Source organism: Microcaecilia unicolor, chromosome 6, assembly GCF_901765095.1.
Source record: "Microcaecilia unicolor chromosome 6, aMicUni1.1, whole genome shotgun sequence".
Lineage (NCBI taxonomy): Eukaryota > Metazoa > Chordata > Amphibia > Gymnophiona > Siphonopidae > Microcaecilia > Microcaecilia unicolor.
Genome location: NC_044036.1, coordinates 318,516,194 through 318,523,990, shown reverse-complemented (window position 1 = coordinate 318,523,990; position 7,797 = coordinate 318,516,194).

The window sequence follows — 7,797 nt, the reverse complement described above, 5'->3', positions numbered from 1 at the left end:
CACCAGCTCTGGCACAGACCGTATAAGTCTGCCCAGCACTATCCCTGCCTCCCAACCACCAGCCCCGCCTCCCACCACCAGCTCTGGCACAGACCATATAAGTCTGCCCAGCACTATCCCTGCCTCCCAACCACCAACCCCCCCTCCCACCACCAGCTCTGGCACAGACCATATAAGTCTGCCCAGCACTATCCCTGCCTCCCAACCACCAGCCCTGCCTCCCACCACCAGCTCTGGCACAGACCATATAAGTCTGCCCAGCACTATGCCTCCCAACCACCAGCCCCGCCTCCCACCACCAGCTCTGGCACAGACCGTATAAGTCTGCCCAGCACTATCCCTGCCTCCCAACCACCACCCCCGCCTCCCACCACCAGCTCTGGCACAGACCGTATAAGTCTGCCCAGCACTATCCCCGCCTCCCAACCACCAGCCCCGCCTCCCACCACCGGCTCTGGCACAGACCGTATAAGTCTGCCCAGCACTATCCCCGCCTCCCAACCACCAGCCCCACCTCCCCCCACCAGCTCTGGCACAGACCGTATAAGTCTGCCCAGCACTATCCCCGCCTCCCAACCACCAGCCCGCCTCCCACCACCGGCTCTGGCACAGACCGTATAAGTCTGCCCAGCACTATCCCCGCCTCCCAACCACCAGCCCCACCTCCCACCACCAGCTCTGGCACAGACCGTATAAGTCTGCCCAGCACTATCCCTGCCTCCCAACCACCAGCCCCTTGAAACCCCAGTCTTTCAGTTCCCAAAGCAAAGAGGATGTAAGGGGAATGTGGAGGGACCAATCAAAGCAACAGATAGTTATATAGAACTATAGCGTACTAGAAATATTAATTCTGAAATTTAAGACATCTAGGCTCTGGAAATACTTGATGTTTTCAATTTCACACCAAGATCTCTCTCAGGACTGAGAGAGTCCTTCCTTTCTATGTACTGGGATGGTTCCCGGGGAATAGATATTTTCAAATGTTATGTGGTTATGATATTATCCTATGAAAGGCAACAAACCCAAAAGCCCATATTTCTGTGTCACTTAACAGAGCCATAAATTCAATTCACAGTGCTCTTCACTAGGAAACCTTAGTGTTGCCTTCTCTGATGATTATCACTTGCCTTTCTCTGGTTTGCAGTTAATACCAAGGCAGAGGTTCGTTTCCAGTTGGGAGCAGCAGATTGGATTGCAGAAGATGTACGGCAGAAGATAGCTATAATGGTACGCAATGACCCTTTACCCCAGACACGATTCCTTTAATAGGGAGGAACCTCTGTATTATTAGACACAAAATGAGTTTAAAGAAAAACTCAGCTAGCCAACTTGACTTCAGTTGGTTCTCTTTTTGCATATTTTCGTTAATGGTTTTGCTGGTAGCACTGTGTACTGTTGTATGATAGGTTAAAATCCTGGACCCAGTTCCTGTATGGGGAGCCAGGGTCGGGGATGGTGCAAAGGTAGCATTTACAGCCCCCCAGGGATTGGTTGAGTGCATTTGCACTAGTCTGTGTAGGGGAAACTGTGGTCTTTCTCAACCAGAGAATTATTGCTACAGCGCCTGGACTAAAGAGGAGAGAGTAAAAGTTGAGAGAAAACCACAGGTAGCTGTCATGGAAGGCTCATGGCACCATCCTCCCAATTAGAGCAGGTTCTCATTGAGCTGAAAGCCCAAAAGTGCAGGAGGAAACAGAGAGGCCAACAGAAATGTCTTTTCAGCTGCAAAATTTATTTAGTAAATATTGGATTCTGTCGGGCCCTTTCTAGAAGTAATACAGTAATACAGCTAGAAGTACCGTATTTTTCGGACTATAAGACGCACTTTTTTCCCCCCAAATTTGGGAGGAAAATGGGGGGTGCGTCTTATAGTCCGAAGGTAGAGATTTCCCTCCCTCCCTCCGAGTTCGGGATCGATCGCCCGACTTCAATTCTCAGCGGCCATTTTGAATCTCACCGAGACCGTCAGGCTGCATACAGGAGGACGGAGAGCAGCGCGCTGGGCAGGAAAGGGGGCTCTTTCCTGCCCCAACGTCACTAGACCACCAGGGAAGATCGCGTGACGTGAGTAGGGAGAAGTGGTGACAGGGCCGGGGGGAGGGCGATCCCGAACTCGGAGGGGGATTCGGACAAGACGCACCGGAGCACCTAGGTTTTAGAGAGGGAAAAAGGAAATTTTTTTTTCCTATTTCCCTCCTCTAAAACCTAGGTGCGTCTTATGGTCCGGTGCGTCTTATAGTCCGAAAAATACGGTAATCAGGGGAGTGGTTCTGGGTCTGCAGCAGAAGCTATAGGAGGTGAGACTTCAGGACCTAATATGTAGAGCCAAGAGGAGAAGAGAGATAGGGGAGATAAGCTACAACCTTTCAAATACCTAAAAATATCAATTATTATTTATTTGGATTTTGCTCACACCTTTTTCAGTAGAAGCTCAAGCTGAGTTACATTCAGGTACACTAGATATTTCTCTGTCCCAGGTGGGCTCGCAGTCTAAGCTTGTACCCGAGGCAATGGAGGGTTAAGTGACTTGCCCAAGATCACAAGGAGCAGTAGTGGGATTTGAACCTCTGGAGTTCAAGACCGGTGCGCTAACCACTAGGCCACTCCTCCACTCAATGCACAAACAAGTCCTTTCCAAAGGAAAAGAAGCAATAGAACTAGAACTCTTGATAAGAAGCTCCAAGGAAGTAGGCTCAGGAAGGTGTGATGGATGCATAAAATGCAAACCTGAGTAACGGTAACAAAAAAATGGTTAGAAAATATAGAAAGATACCTTAAGTCTGTCACTTACTATGTTACTATAATCTGTGACAGCATTTAATTAAAGCACATGTTTTAAATTCTTCCATTGTTGCTGAGTGATAATACTACTACTATTTAGCATTTCTATAGCGCTACAAGGCATACGCAGCGCTGCACAAACATAGAAGAAAGACAGTCCCTGCTCAAAGAGCTTACAATCTAATAATGGCTTGTGCATGTCAGGCTCTGCCCATGAAGCTGCCAAACAGCTCCCAGCACAACCTGTAGTATTGCATCTTCACAAACATTTTCATTTGGTACTGAGAGGCCGATGCACAGCGACACCCAGTAATACAAGTGCCACTGGAAAATTTAGGGTCACAAACAGCAAGCAATGCAAAGGGGATCGCATGCAAATGAGTTGCTTGGATCCCCTTTTGTGCATCGATCATTGTTTGCAACTGGAAGCTTTCAAATGCATTTGACAGCTTGTACAAATTTCCTGGTGGTCCAGTGGACTGCCTCACAACCCCCCTCCAAACACTGGAAATATCCCTCCCTGGTGGTCTAGTGACCCCTCCACGTACCTTAAATCCGTAGGAGGGGAGAAGCATTTCATCCTCCTCCTTTCCTCTGGGCTCAGACCCTGCGCAGTGCATCCTGAGATGCACTGGGAGGGGCTGAACACCATCACCGTAGTACTTGCATTATTTCCGAGAGAGTTTTTTTTTTTTTTTCTGGAGTTCGTAAGATGTAAACTCCTTTACTCAGAATTTCTCACTCTACTACTACCTGATCAGAGCCTCTTGCTTTCTTTTATCTCTTTGTAACACCAACTGTATACTTTGCCATGACGAAGCCATAACAGATCTCTGTAAGCCACATTGAGTCTGCAAATAGGTGGGAAAATGTGGGATACAAGCAGTGGGTGCTGGAGCGGACTCTCACGGCTCGCGAGAGCCGTTTGTTAAGTTTTTAAGAATTTTGGGAACCGGTTGTTAAAGTAGGCCCCTCCCCATGGCTACTTTAACAACTGACTCCCAAAATGTGGGCTTGGGCCCCTCCTGAAGTCTCTTTTACTTTGCTGGCAGTGATGCTGGCCCCACCAGCCAAGTAAATAGACTGCTGCTGCTCCGTGCTCCGTGTTTCTGACTCTGAGCGACTTTTCATGCAGCGCAAGAAGGTTCCATCATGCTGCTCAGAGCCAGAAACGAGCAGCAGAGAATGGTGGCAGTCCATTTATTGGCTGGTGGGGCTCGGCAAAGGTATGCCTAGCTTGCCTGCAGAAGGGAGGGAAAGAGAGGCATGTATTCCCCTCCTCCCCAAATTTCAGGGCCGGTTATGCCCGGAGAGAGAGCCCGTTGTTAAAATGTTAACAGCACCCCTGGATACAAGTGCAATAAATAAAAATAAAATAAATATAAGGAAAATAAAACTCCTTATATGGTGTTTAGCCCCTCACAGTGCATCTCAGGATGCACCGGCTAGAGACTGGGTGCCTCCATTTTGAGAGGACTGGGCCCAGAGGCAGGAGGGAGAAGGCGTTGCTCTTACCCTCCTGCGGATCTGAGGTGTGTAGGGGGGTCACTAGACCACCAGGGAGGGATAGTTATAGTGAGGGGGGGGGTCGGGAGTTGGTCCACTGGACCACCAGGGTTCTTTTGCTTGGGGAGGTCTGGGAGGGTAGGGGTGTCTGGGTCCACTGGTCAGGGATTTTTGGTTTGGGGGGGTGGCAGGGAGGGGTCAGGAAGGGAGAGATAGGAAGCACAACGGGCAGTCTTTGCAGCTGCCTGTTTCCTTCCTCTCCAACAACTCCAGAGAAGCCCTAAAATCTAGCTCAGATTTTACAGCTGCTCTGGAACTGTGCATTACACGGAATACTCATTAGAATACTAGTGAGCTAGTTGTAATTCATTTGTATAGGGTTCTCGGTGGCTTCTAACTGCACACGTTAGAGCCATGGAAAAAACCTTTGTGCATTACTCAATAGATAACATTTGCTTTAGACTGGGTAAGCTCTGTGCATTGGGCTTTAAGAGAGAATATAAAAAAGTATCATTATTGGCTGACTTGGCGCTGTACACATCCATGCGGAAGGTCTCTTATTTGATCCTCCACCCAGTGCTGTAGCGAGGGCAGCTGACACCCGGGGCGTGTCGCCGCTGCACACACCCCCCCTCGGGTGCAGCACGGCGCGCCCCCCCCCCCCCTCTGGAGCGCACCCTCCCCCCCCCCCCCCCGAAGCGTATTCTTACTTGTATTAGGAAGCGAGGGGCGGGCGAGAGGGCCGATCCGCCCCCGAGTGCACGTCGCTGGGAGCTGCGTCGGCTCCGCTGGTTCCCTGCTCTCTCTGCCCCGGAACCTGTTCCGGGGAAGAGGGAGCAGGGAACCAGCGGAGCCGACACCCCCCCCCCAGCGACGTGCACCTGGGGGGACTGCCCCAACGATACCCCCCTTCCTACGCCACTGCTTCCACCTCCCAAGTTCATTGGGTGTGCAGTTTGTAAAATTAGATTTTTTTTTGCTCTTTTTTAGCATAAAAACAAGATGAATAAGTCTGGGGAGCTGATCGTTAGCTCAGAAGTAAGTCGTTACAGATGAGGAACCTGGCTGAGTGCTTGCAAAAAATCCGGGATATAATTGCAGATGCCAGTCAGAAACCCAAGGACATGAGCAAGGAAGATAAAGAGGTTCTAAGGAAAAGGTACAAGAAAGCAATGCGGATTATTGGTCCTTCTGCACCCAAAAGGAAACCGCTCTGAGAGGCAGATGCAGCAAAGTACTGTTAAAGCACAAATTGCTATTTCCACCTCTGTAAAATTACCAAGTTGAAAATAGCAAAGGATGCTCAAAACAAACGAGATGCAAATGAGCTGGTCGCAAAAACAGCGAGCAGCTCGACAGGGTGGAAGGCAATCGTTCACCAGAGCATGCACAGAACAGCCAATTGCTAAGCGTGGCTGCTCTGCGCATGTGAAGACGTCTTTCATACATGCATACAAGCTGCATGTATGAAAGCAGGGTGTAGCTTTTTTTTTTTTTTTTTTGTCCAAACGTTTTTTTAATTGCTGCCAGCTGTCTCCTCTGCAGCACTCCCTTTCCTGCGGCCAGACCTCCCTAATGACTCTCGGCAGCAGTGGAGCTGGTGTTGACGGGGAAAGGAAAGCAAGCAGGTGAAGGAAAGAGCGAAAGAATGCTTAGGGGGTGGGCACTAGAGATGCCATAGCTCTCCTCGGCCAATAGGCAGCTGCTATTTCCAAGGCAGTAGGAAGGAAACAACAGTACCAAGAGCTCCTGACCACCCATAAAAATTTCATCATTAAGGTAGGCGGTCTTTTCTGTGCATCGCTAGGAAAACAGCTGTGCGTTACTCGGAATGCACTTGAATGCTAAGCTCATTTAAATAACTTAGCATGCAATTATCGTTAGCTGCTACCATGACAGGAAAAGAGCCCGTAGGACCCCTTTGTACAGTGTCGCTGAACTCCGTGCTCGTTAACCAGCTAAAACCAGTGTAAAAACCACTTTGCTGACTCATTAATTTTTGTGCATCTGGACCTGAGTAATAAACAGGTAGACACAGTTTACCCACAACTTTTAATTGAATGTTACCCTTTTAATCGTATTTCACAAGAAACAAACCAAAAAAAAACTACTTATTTGGAGGCTGTGCCATTACCTGTCTATCCATACGTATTTGTGTGTGTACATGCACAGCCGTGGACCCATAGTGAGACAGCTGCATGTACCCAAGTCAAGCAGCCGAAGACCTGTATAAAGTGTGAGCTAAGCAGCAAGATTCGCAGTAGCCAGAGTAGGGGAGATTCAGCAGGACGTGACGTTACTGCTGCCAGAAGGTAGGGGGCAGAGCAGCAGAAGAACAGTGCTGCTACTTCTGTTTGAGTTGGGGGGAGAAGCAGATGGCATATGTTTGAAGAAGCTTCAGCAGCAGCTGCAAAGTGCTGATGTTTTAGGTGGCTTAAGCAGTTTGTGATTTGATTTTTATTGTTATAAATGTAAAACGCATCCAGGGGCGTAGCCAGAGAACAGATTTTGGGTGGGCCTAGGCAAGAATTGGGTGGGCACCAAGTGTTCTCCCCCCCCCCCCCCCCCCCCCAAAAAAAAAAAAAAATTAACTCAGCTAGTGGGAAAACGCTTCTTTCCACTTGGCAGCAGGCCTGCATTGAAAACTGAGCAGGTGCCGGTGTCATGGAGAGTAGTGTTTTCATTACCATCAGGGGAAAATCTTCAGCTGGCAGAGCTTGGGATTCCCACTGAACATGTGCTACTGTTGGGGGGCCTGAGCCATAAATGGGTGGGCCCTGGCCCACCCAAGCCCACCTATGGCTACGCCACTGCTCTCATAGCATATTAAATATCAAGTAGTTCAGCCCACACAATTTTATATCTTTACAAAGGTAAAAGGCATAAGAATCATACATTCAAAGCATGATTTTACCAGTGTGTTTTTAAGGAAAATGTTTAGTAGATAATCCTAAAGTGGTTTTGTAGTATTAAAGCTGACTATGAACACAACACACTACAGTCACATATTTACAAAGCTTGTGCACTCATTTCTAGGCATTTCTTCATTCTTGTAAAAAAATGTGTATTTTATTGGTGAAGTAGTACGTGGTGTTACTAGACCCTCTTAAGTTTCTAATTCTGTGCTTATGATTCTAGGGTAGAGAACATGAATCGAGAACGACTTCAACAGAAAAGAATTCATTCCATTATAAAGCAAAGCCGGAGAGTAGATGTGGAATGAGCTTTGTAGACTGAGGGAAGCAGGACCCAGAAACGATGTAATGAAATCTTGGACAGTATACTCAGAAGGGACTGTGTGGACTGTCTTGCAAGATTTTGAAGAGTTCTTTGTAAAAATGTAAAAACAAAATATTAACTAGTTTTGTTGTTATTTAAAAAATAAAGTATTCTGTGATGTTTAACATTATGTACTGAGTTAATAATTTACCTAAAATCGAGTGTAGTACCGGAAGACTGGAGGGTAGCCAATGTTACTCCGATTTTTAAGAAGGGTTCCAGAGGAGATCC